The sequence below is a fragment of the Periplaneta americana genome, chromosome 9 (assembly GCF_040183065.1).
Source record: "Periplaneta americana isolate PAMFEO1 chromosome 9, P.americana_PAMFEO1_priV1, whole genome shotgun sequence".
In the NCBI taxonomy this organism is placed as follows: Eukaryota; Metazoa; Arthropoda; class Insecta; order Blattodea; family Blattidae; genus Periplaneta; species Periplaneta americana.
Window position 1 is genome coordinate 2,377,428 of NC_091125.1, and position 6,785 is coordinate 2,384,212.

The 6,785-nt window shown below is 38.2% G+C and overlaps 1 non-coding gene across 1 annotated transcript; it reads left to right on the forward strand.

Annotated features, from left to right (window-relative positions):
- The first annotated feature begins 604 nt into the window (after positions 1–604).
- On the forward strand, positions 605–678 carry TRNAG-GCC (transfer RNA glycine (anticodon GCC)). The gene has a single exon. It is a non-coding gene; the product is annotated as a tRNA-Gly (tRNA).
- The last annotated feature ends 6,107 nt before the right edge of the window (positions 679–6,785 follow it).

Genomic DNA, 6,785 nt, shown 5'->3' on the forward strand with positions numbered 1-6,785 from the left:
AGAAAATTGGCCTTTTGGCCAGGTGGCCGTTTAAATGAAGTGACCGCAAAGGCAGGTTTCACTGTAGTTTCTTCCTTCATAATTATCCCATTAATTAACGCATGTCTCCCATTTCCAACTTGATGGTATTTTAAAATATGACCAAATCTTTGTCCAGTTCTTATTAGGAAATTTACATTCTACATTCGATAACAACTTCACTTGGTCTTGTAAGTAGCTGTAGATCAGTTTAGTTATTTGTTCTGGTGCAATATTTGTGTCTTCCAACAATTTTTTGGCGTCACTGGTGATGAGTTTTTTCAAAGACCTGTCATACTGGATGCATGAAATGAAGAAATATAGTTAGATATGAACACGAAAGTGTCTATACTGTGGACAGCGCGTAATATATATTTTATAAATAGAGCATCACATTCAGATTTTACAGTAGTTAACTGTAAACCTCCTTCCTTGATCGACAATCTGCACTGAGGTCGTGCGATACGAAATACGAAACCTTTCCACAAATAGAATCCTAAAATCTTTTCAATTTGTTGAGTTGTATGTTCGGGTATCGGAAGAACTTGCGCAATGTACCATATTTTGTGAGGGTGTCGTGTATAGTTCCTGGGGTAGCTCAGTCGGTAGAGCGTTCGCGCGCCAAGCGAAGGGTCCCGGGATCGATACCCGACCCCGGAACAGTTTTTAATTGAAATTATTTAAAATAAACGTGTTTATATGCCACACGTTTTGGATACCATTCAAATTTCGACTGAGATGTCTTTGTATTCCATATCAGAATTTGTTAACAATATCCTTCCAATTTAATTCAATAACATCCATAACATTGGGTGTAAATAGTATCCCTAAAATTTTCATTTCATTAACATTAGTAAATCGAGTTGATATCGTTTGCCCCTTTGGAGTTAGGGCCATGAAAGTAGTTTTCGTAAAATTAAAGACAGAGTTTGACGCACTTCGGAATAGGCTACCTGTAGCACTTCTTGAATACGAGGGGGATCTGTTGTTTCTTTGCATAAAATAATCACATCGGTGGCATAGGCATAAACCGGTGTTATAGACGCCATCTGTCTGTTACTACACAAGGAAAAGGTCAGCATCCTCAGCAGCGTTTCTAATGCACATATAGATAATATCATTGACATTGGACAGCCTTGACGCACGGACCTTTGTAAGGTGATTGGTTTCATAAAATACCCGTTTATTTGTACACTTGAATATGCATTCTGATATAATTGTTTGAAGGTATTGATAAGTTTTATAGGGATATTCAATTTATGTAACACTGCAAACAAATAGGAATGATTGATATTATCAAAGGCTTGCTCAAGATCTATGTTCAATAACCCAGCAATATTATCTCTTTTTTCAATAACAAATCCCTAATAGTAGAGAGAATATTGGTTATCTTTCTTCCTGGCACTGCGCACGTTTGCCCTATATCTATAATTTGAGGAAACAGAGTTCTTAATCTATTTGCCAAAATCTTCATTACAATTTTATAGTCGGTATTTAGAAGTGTAATCGATCTATAGTCTTTAATCATTCCGGTACATTGCTTTTTTGGAATAAGAATTACAATGCCCTCCGTAAAACTCGTACAGTTTACTTGACACTTAAATACTTCATTAAACACTTGTAGGAGTTGCTCTTTTACGAAGTCCCAATCAGCCTTATAAAAAGTATAGGTAATTCCATCTGGACCTGGAGCTGATTTTGAACTTGCAGAAATTATCGCTCTTCTAATTTCCTCTTCAGTAATGGGTTGTTCTAATAATTGTTGATCATCAAGTGAAATGGCTCGTTGCAAATATTGAAGTACGGTATGTTGATCTTGCTCAGAGTGTACTCTATGGCGAAATCTTGCTTGAAAATATTCGAAAGATTCTTCCAATATTAAGGGGGTACCTGTGATATTTTGGTTATCTGGTGTTTTTAACTTATGAATAAACTTTGTTTGACCTTTATTTTTTTCTGTAGCAATATGAAAAAGCGCGGATTTTTCTTCAGCAATGATAGAACTATTTGTGCTTCATGTTAAGGATCCTTGCAATGCACGCTCTTGAAGTAAGTTGAGTCTCCTCTTAGCAGCTTGCATTTGTTTAAAAACATCTTTACCGTCACATTGTTGTTGATAGATGTTCTGCAGGAGTTGGTAATGATAGCGCAGCTTGTTACGTGCAGTACGCGCCCTTTGTATGCCTTGGGATTTAAAAAACTGCTGAATAGCTGGTTTAACAATGTAGGTCCATTTATGAAGAATGTTGGATGAAGACCGTCTCACTCTATCAGTCACTGCCTCCCAAAAAAATTTAAAATCTTATGTAATTTTGTCATCACGTAATAACTGAGAGCTCAGTTGCAATAACTTTTCCCGATCTGTGGTACATGATGAAGTTTTTCCACTTTCAACATTACGCAATCATGGTCAGTAAAGGAAACTGGCATCGTACTGACCGTTTTAAGTTTATCTGTTGAAGCTGCGTTCACGTAAATTCTGTCGATACGAGAAGCTGCATTCAGGTGATGATACGTAAACCGAATGTTGTTGCCATGCAGTTTTTCCCACACATCATATAAACAGAGTTGAAGGATCATGCGGTCTAAGGCTAACGATGGATTATATTCTCCAGTTTGGTCTTTTGCATGGAGCACACAATTAAAATCTCCACCAAAAAATAGATGATCAAAATTATGTCTTACATAATAAGGTAATTCATGTGTAATAAAATGTTCTCTTTCTGCTCTTTTGTTCGAACCAGACGGGAGGTAAACATTTACATATAGCGTATTATCATTTGTTAGCAGCGTCGTTATTCTGCCGCTTGGATGGATTTCGAATTGTTTAATGTCAATACTGGAGCGATACACAATGGCAGTACCTCTTTGATTTTCCCCAGGGTTGCATATCGCATGAAACCGTGGACCCAGAAAATGCATATTATCTACATTTATTTCTTGTAACAAAAAAATATCGATATCATTGTCATTAATAAATCTTGTTAATTGCTGTTGCTTAGATCTACTGCGAAGAAGATTAACATTCAGAGTTGCCACTACATTTAAAGGGAGTGCCATCAAAAATAAAATGCACAGGCAAAGGTGCATTTTATAATAATACAACTAATTATGATATTATTACCCTTCGACTTTGGAAGTTACGGTTTGTTTCTTTTTAGCAAGACGAGGATCTCTTGAATTAACCTGCCTCTTTAAATACGGTCGAATTATTAAATCAGTCGTTTCACTCTCCATTAGCGTATCCGTAAACATTGCATCATAAGAATCATCTGTTCCGTGTTCTTGATTCACCGTAGAAATAGGAAGGTAATTCACACGATCGACAGGCATACTTTCTTTCGTGTCTTGTGAGGCAGTTTGTGTACTGACCTTGACATTGACATTGACATCGTGCGTAGAAGGAATATTCTGCGCTGAAGCGGTGTTAGGATGTGGGGGAGTGCCATTCTCGGGTATTTTGTCTGACGTTGTCTCTGTTGTTTTGGTTGAACTGTTAACTGATAAATCCATAACTTCAGATACGTCTTCTTTGTTTACTGATGACGTCGAAGCGGTAGCTTTAGTTTCCGTCGTATTGCTGGATATATTATTTTTGCTAACATCCACTTCCAGTCGTTGAGAAATATCATGCTCTCTTTCTGCAGGGTCGTGGTTATTTACATCCATCTGAAGCACAGATCGTCTCGCCGGCAGCGTCCCAGCTACCAACTTAGACCAAGCAGATTGATCACTTTTATTACGAGAAATCATATTCGCGAGGTCTTTTTTGTTAGGACAATTATTTCGCAAATGGCCAGTTTGATGACAGTATGAACAAGCAGTAGGTTGATTTTCATAACTTACTAAGGCTTTAAATCCACAAACATCAATATATGAAGGGATATGCGTTTTCAGACCCATTTTAACTGTGCGCACTCCATTCTTAATCTTCTATCTAAAAGCCTGTCCCCATGAATCATCAGTAACTGAATAAACCGTGCCGTATTTTTCAAGAACAGTACTTATATTAGTATTAGAAAGTTCCGGAGGAAGGTTATAAATTTTGACAGATTTAATGCCGGGTCCTGCTTTCTCTATTTTCACTTTGGTTCTCTGGCCATTAGAAAATGTGAACGACAACTCACCTTTGGTTCTTTCTAATATTTCTTCAGCAATGTTAGTGGAAGTACATTTAATGAAGACTTGCCGTGTCACTCCATTCAGTTGAATCATCTCTAGTTGTTCTTCCATTAGTCGGAGATCTTCATAAATCCATTCGTGAAGTAAATATGGTTCTCGTCGAGGAATATCTTGCTCGGTGAAGGATATCACAAGCGTTTGTTTCCTTTCTATCATCATAATTCTTATCAAATAAATATCAGGAGACTTAGTCAAACGTATATAGACGCAAACTTGTGCAGGAACACTTAACAAAAATAATTACAGCTTATAACTCCCACAAAAGTCACTGAAATCTAATATGTCACTTATGAAACTGAAACACTCACTACTCTACCAAAGCTTGCTCGCAACTGAACGTTCAGAGGCTGTGTATTATGATCGACGTTCGTGACAAGTATCACGCTCTGCCGGCCATAATGAATACTGAAATGCACACGCCAGTCAGTCAGCTGATTATGATAAACATTGCATTTTATGGTAACTTTGAGATAAATAAAATAGGCCTACCGGTATTACAAAAATATTTTACGGCAGAATAATATAGAATGACGATAATAATAATAATAATAATAATAATAATAATAATAATAATAATAATAATAATAATAAAACCATATACTAGAGAAGACTGTTGTACCTTGAAACATATTTCACCTTTTTTTTTTACTTTTGAGAAATGAAATATTTTAAATGAAAAATGCTTGAAATAATTATTGAAGTTTCCTTTACAACTTCCTGTATATATTTTCCTGTTTTACAGACCTATTAAGGAGGAAAAATAAAATAAAGAGATGTGTAATGTGTTCGAAGGTACAACAGATTCACGTACAGTTACCCTTAAAAAGAAAGAGACGATTCTTGGTCGTCGGAAGTTAAAGTTCTACAGCGCGGTTCACTCGATATCGACGTAACGATACATAACATGACAAATAGTACAAGAATTGTTACAAGGACCACAACAAGGACAAGGACCAGAATAAGGAACACGAAGAACACTGCCATTTAAGGCCAGGATTTCACAACATAGCTCGAGTCACAAAATATCATTGTTCACTGTACCGAATGGCAAATGCCTGCTAAGGGATCTACATTCTGGACTGCTGCTATCACTGTCTTGTCTCGGTAGCTCATATAGTAGCCTGTTGGTTCCGCTGTATAACCGAAACGTCTCGTGTTCGATCCCGGGTAAAACTTCTTTTTTATTGAGGTGTAATTAATTTGTTCAGAGTTCCTCAACTGTCTAATTTGTCGAAAAATATGGAATAATTTATGCCCAATTTCTGGGTTTTACAAGTTGGCTGAACCTCGTCAAAAAAAAATAAAACTTACTTGGAAGTTAAAAGCATTCTTCCTCAAACAAAAATCATAAGAAACAAAAAGAGACCTGTTAACTTAAGATCTTGTCCACATGTCATCAGCTTCTATTACAGATCTAAGTCGATCCGGCATGGATGTCACGAGATTGTGAAATAAGTTCTGATCCCCGGCGAGATCTTCCCAGGTGTCAACAACTTGATCCCACAATTCGTCTCGATTTCGAGGGCGTCGGTGGGCATAGGGACTATCCTTCTCTTTTTCAATTCCACCTATAAATTTTCGATGACATTCAAATCAGGTGACTTCGGAGGCCAATTAATGATTTCGATCTCGGGTCTCCTTTGAAACCATCTTTAAATGCTTGCAGCATAGTGCACGGGATGGCTATCCTGCTGGAAGAGCAATGTTCCTTCGGGAAAACGTTCTCGGGCGGAGGGAAGGAATATATTTTCCAGAATGTGCTCGTAAGTTCCCGCATTAAACCGGCCATAGATGCTTCTATAACGCCAGGTCCATCGTAAGACATCCACCCCCAACACGATATGCTAAAGCGCCCCGATCTTTCACGTCGGTGCACATAGCGCTGGTCATGTCGGAGACCATCCTCACGATAGACACGGACAGGACTTTCGTAATCACTCGAGATGGTTGTTTCGTCGGAGAAAATTACATTTCTCCAATCGAAATACACTCGATTGGTAGCGAAGGCAAGACGGTCGACAGCTTGTGCTTCCCCCAATATTTCCATTTGCGCAGCCCTCCGGCTCCTAATACCGCGGTTCCTCAACCTGCTGATCACAGTCTGTGAAGAGCCGGGAAAGTTAGATGCTGCTCTTATTTCGTTAGCAGTCAGAAAGGGGTCTTGTCGAACTGTCTCCAATAAGAGAGCATCCTCTTCCAATGAAGAAATCCGCGGACGCCCAGGAATAGGGCGATTTTCGACCTCCCCTAAATTTTGGTAACGATAACCCACCTCGCGGCTGTACTTCCAGGAACACCGACCAAACGGCCAGCAGATCTAGCCCCATATCCAGCCTCAACTAGAGCTATAACTCGCTGTCTCATGTCACGTCGGTTCGCCATTACGATGAGAAATGAGGGATGACGATAATACTTTAGTGTAGACAATGACTATTTAACGTGATATAGAATTATTGAAATAAGAGGCATCTTGCATAGTAAGAGTTAATAAATCAACCCTAAATTAAATATCTAAATAACAGGATATAACAGGAAGTCCACTGTTGCGAAACTAATCAAATTAAATCTAAGCTGAAGTAGCACAG